The 5,160-nt window shown below is 38.3% G+C and overlaps 1 long non-coding RNA gene across 1 annotated transcript; it reads left to right on the top strand.

Annotated features, from left to right (window-relative positions):
* The first annotated feature begins 756 nt into the window (after positions 1–756).
* LOC137186683 (uncharacterized) lies at positions 757–3,686 on the top strand. Its single transcript, XR_010929066.1, has 4 exons — positions 757–1,230; positions 1,771–1,929; positions 2,588–2,778; positions 2,944–3,686. It is a non-coding gene; the product is annotated as an uncharacterized lncRNA (long non-coding RNA).
* Positions 3,687–5,160: the final 1,474 nt, after the last annotated feature.

Here is a 5,160-nt window from a genome sequence, read left to right as displayed (position 1 = left end):
TGACTGTGGTGGACCAGCAGATTGAATAAATGTATTAAAAATAGGCTTAAATGCTACGATTTGTTGCTCCCAGGTCTTTTGAAATACAGTATCGACACAGTATATCAGTTTAGAGATCACCTACAGTATATACTGTTATAACACCCTTGCACTTGGCCTCCAGGTAGTCTGACCAATTTTAAATAGCAGTATTTATAGACTTTCTTCTGATTCACACAAGTGAGACAGAAACTCTCAAAGAACTATGGCAAAACTGCCTTCTGCAGGTTTAGATCCACACTCTGGATTCTGTCTCAACAATCTTACATTTTTGAGATTTACGAAACAGGAACAGGAAGGAAGAGCTCTAAACACAAGGGCAACACTGACAATGGAAAGTGATGCCAATGATTGTCAGGTGTTAGAATTTCTCCTCTCTGATAATGAGTTTAGAAAACATTGTAAGAAACTCAAAAATCCTTTCCACTGTTATACTAAAGGGACACTGTGGTCACTTATCTGGGTCAAGGCTTCTTCTAAGGCTGATTAAAAGACTAGAAAAGGACTGAAACAGATGCTGCTCACATTTTGTGACAAAAACAAAGGCCTTTTATTTTCCAGGCTTCAAAATTTCCTTCAGAAACTTGGCATTTAATTCTCACATTTTCTGCAGCCAGGCCATCCATCCTCATGGCTGATCAAATGTGTTGGAAGCTGAATGAAAGAGGCCAATTAGCTAAAGGACACTGCTCTTAAATTTTGCCCTCCAGCCACCAATGACATTGTAGAGTGGCTGCTTTGCCTGAATTACCTCCTTTGTTACCATGTAGTGGCTCAGGCTCAGGCTCACAGAGGCTGGATGCAAACTAACTTGGATCCAGGTCTTAATAAAGCAGCTACAAACAGTGACAAAAATACAGTTCCCAAGCACATGGACAGATGGGGTGCTATGCTAATGAACATTCCACTGTGTGCTAATTAAGGGAACCACTTGGACTCACCACCCAGGTGCAGTGCATGACTACAATATAGTGGTATAACGGAGTGTAGTTGATCCGTGATCCGTACGGATCGCTCCCCACGGTTTGGCACGCATGTGAACCGTGGATTAATTGCAAAATTTAATGTCTCATTTAAGACAAAGTAAACAAACTGCTGTAGCCACAAGTCATGGGCAGACAACATGTCCCTAACAGAGATTTAGAAGAATGACCAAACCAGCATGTAATGGGTCTGAAGTGACATCTGCAGGTATGTTTACAAGCTGTTTAACGTGCTGCAGCTGAGTAGCTAATTAGTTATCTAGCTGCTAACTGACGTTAGCGGTGCACTTCTCCCTGGTGAATGTTTGTTTGATGGCTTGTTCAACAAGCTGAGCTGCAGGACAAGACATGTGTTCATGTTTGTAAGTTATCATCAAGTTTTGATGATGTTGACACAGGCTTTTGTTTCATGCCCTACCATGTTTAAAAGAGGAAGGTATTATGCCTCGTATTGCAATTTAATTTAACAATTGAGCATTGAATATTTTATATAGTTTAAGATTTTATCTAAACATTGGACATCTTGAATGTTGTTTTCATTTAAGACCATGGGCAAAAGTTCCTTGCTGTGTTTTACAGAATATATGGAAAGCAGTTTTATTTGTCGCCCCCCCCCCCCTTTTCTGATCCGAAAAATGATCCGATATGATCCGAACCGTGAGTTTTGTGATCCGTTGCACCCCTAATACAATAAGTATTAGTTTGCGCAAATGACCAAACTTTTCGTCTTCTGTTGTTTTTTTGTTAGTGTCAAGGGAATCTCCCTCAAACTTACGGAAGGCAGATACAACATGTGAGAAATAAAGTCAAACTCATGACAGGAAAAAAGTTTCATGTCATGTACTTCTCATGTTGTGCTCTAATGGCATTTACAAGAACAAAGAAAGGAAATGGCACATCAAAAAATGTAAGTGATATGACAATAACATTATCAAGGTTAGTAATAATTACTGTGCTGCATGCTTGAGTTAGAATCTGGTTTTCATATTGTCATTCTCACTGTCACTCATTTTCAAAATAAAATGCTGATGGAGGACATGTTAAAGGAAAATTCTGTTTTATTTGAACCTTATGTATTTCCCATAAATGTGGCCACTGTGGCTCTATGTGTCATGCTAATTTTGTCTCTCCAGCTCCATTATTGAGATTCTGGTGATTCACAAAAACACGTATTTTGCACAAAATTACGATCATCAGGGCAAGCTTTTTAAAGAAACATGATTTTTACATGAGAGCTTCAAACGTTTGTTTCTGAGTCTGAACGAAAGTAAACACTGCCTGTAGCAGCCATTATGGCTCACTGCATAGGGTACTACATCAGGGACAGCTTGCTGACCAACCAAGCCACCCACATATTCATCCGTGCACACCGGTTTGTTTACATGTATGTGGCTGACTTTCACCACAGTTAGATTGTAATGAAACTAAAAAAACTAACTAAGTGCAATGGTGGATTATCCCTTTAACTATTATGAGGATGTCAGGAAAGACAGTATACAGTAACGGTTAGCTCAGAGAAATTGCTCTCCTCTTCTGACAAGTGAAGAGGAAAACTTCTTCTGCAGAGTGGGACCTGTTGCTGCCAGACTTGAAAATCTATAAGTGTCCATGGAAGAGAGTAATCCCAGGTGTGTAACTACTACAAATGGATTTACAGTGTTTATCAACAATGTTGTCCTGGAAACTGTTTCACCTCCACAAAATCAACTGGAAGAAAAGAGGGAGGCCAGCTGGACCAAACATTCAGCTCCACACGGTAAGAAAAATGTGATTACAACACGTAATTGTGTGAGGAATTACAGTACGCAAGTCTCTATTGTCTAGTGTCCATGAAAACTGCACAGTGTCACTGTGTCCTTGCAACTTGGAAACTTGCGGGCATGAACTATGTCATTTTTCTACTATGTTACTACTTCTCTAGCAGGAACAGACTCTGAGCTATCCCACAGCTTCAGATGTATACAAACCAATGTGCAAGCTGCCCCAGGTATAGCACTCTTCATGATGGTTGACATCATGAAGCAAAACTTCATATGTGGAATACAAATATGCATGTGTGTCACACCCAGGGAGGATGTCCAGCTGGTAACCAGGTAACATCCTGGACATTTACACAACTTTCATTTTGGAACTTTTGATTTGGAACTATTATGAGACATCTTAATGGGACGTTCAAACAGCGGTCATACAGCGTCTCAGTGTTTGTTAGGCTAATAAACACTCTGCTGCCCTCACATAAAAATATTTTTACCCACTAAATAATGTCAGTCCATCCACTTTACTGTTTTTCTCAACCAATGTTAAGATGCAGTGAATAAAACTAAAATAAAAGAAAATATTGAATGTTTACTCTTCAAAATCTTCTAAATAGAGGAATGAATAATACCAATGTCCAGTCTTCCCAGTACTTTCACGCCATTTTCCTAATTGGGACTTTAAAGAAATGCTGGCTGTACAGTATATTGTACAGGACTTTTCAAGAGGGCTTATGCACACTTCACATCAATAAGAATACAATAATATAAAACACATCAATGCTGTATCAATAATTCAAAAGGAGTTAAAAAAGGAGAAGTGTTTTATTTATTTATGAGGTGAGGTTTAGCATTGCACATGCACATAATAGGACTAAAAGTATTGTGGGTTTTGGGTAGGAATATGTAACTGACAAATGCTTTAATTATTGTTATTATTATCATTATTATTATTATTGTTATTATTATCATCGTTGTTGTTGTTATTTTTGCATTAATGGTCTTAATATTCTTAGTTATTGAAATAATGGCAAGTATTCCTCTTCATGTTTAACAAACAGTAGCATAAATAATGCAGAAATACAAATAATCACATCTTTTGAGCTGGTGAGTTCACATTTTACAGAAAAAAATACTTAAGGAGGAAGTATACTCCATAAGACCTGCTCGTCAGAACAATCTGAAAATGTTGGAAAGTTTCTCTCTGACTGGGTGGGTGGATGTGAATCTACTGTTTTTATAACTTTCCAAATCAGGCAGTCACAGCTACACTCCACAGTGATTGGACAGATGTGTGCACAGTAGGTATAAACCTGGGCAAGGGTTCAAGCTGTCTGTGTTCCATTCTGTGCAGTACCAGCATGTGGTGACTGCTTACCATGAACACCTTTAACAAGAAGCTCCTCAGAACTGTGCACCTGTATTCCCTGATTCTTCACATCATGACTGCAAAGACACCCAGGACACTGTTTTCATGGATGAAGCTCAGTGACATTGGTGCTGACAGGATGAGGTAGGAAAGCAGATGGAAAAAGAAAACATATAATACTGTGCTGTGGCAACCATTTACCAATGCTAATCTTATTTAGATGGATTTAATAGCTAAAATTACAAGAAGCCAAGTAAACATGACGTGGTAAAAGACCCTCAGTAAAGCAATATTTGATTGATACTGTATAAATGAATATTTTGTGATGAACATGCTTTTTGGCTTGGGCCATCTACACTTAGAGACAATTTTACTGTAACCGTTTTTTCCCCTGTGCAATCCTTGTGCAGAAAACAGGCAATTCAAGTTTAATAGAGGTTTGGTGGGTTGACATGAATGGTTTAAAAAAGTATTTAATTGGTGTTTTCTGTAAAGAGATGGTATTTTCAAAAACAGTTGGAAGCGAATGGAAAGGTAACAGATGCAAGCTGGAGTTTTTTGGAGTTTTTTAAAGTAAAGAACATATCTAAAGAAACGACACACAGCCACAGCCAGCCTGGTCGCCAGAATAAAACGTTAGCATTGTACATTTCTGCAAATAACAGATACGTTGAATGTTTACGTTTCAATACGTTAAATACGTAGCATATCAACATTTCAACAATACATATCACATCAACATTTCTAAAGTGATGTAGCTCAAATGACATCTATAGGAGCTGACTTTCTTATCAGGAGGAGAAGGGGTCAGGTGGTTGGCTATAAAGTTTGACGGAAGAAAGTTGGAAAAGCATCAAAGCAGCAGAGAGCACTGTTCGAGACCAACTCAAAACCACTGTCTGCTTCCCATTTCAACTGACAAAACTGGGTGTTTTTAGCGAGATGTCAGGACATTTACAGCCATTTTTATTTTTTTTATTTTTTTACCCAAACCATGATCTTTCCCTAACCCTAA

Source organism: Thunnus thynnus, chromosome 7, assembly GCF_963924715.1.
Source record: "Thunnus thynnus chromosome 7, fThuThy2.1, whole genome shotgun sequence".
Taxonomy (NCBI): Eukaryota; Metazoa; Chordata; class Actinopteri; order Scombriformes; family Scombridae; genus Thunnus; species Thunnus thynnus.
Note: the sequence above shows the minus strand (reverse complement) of the source record. Positions and strands in the feature narration are given on the sequence as shown.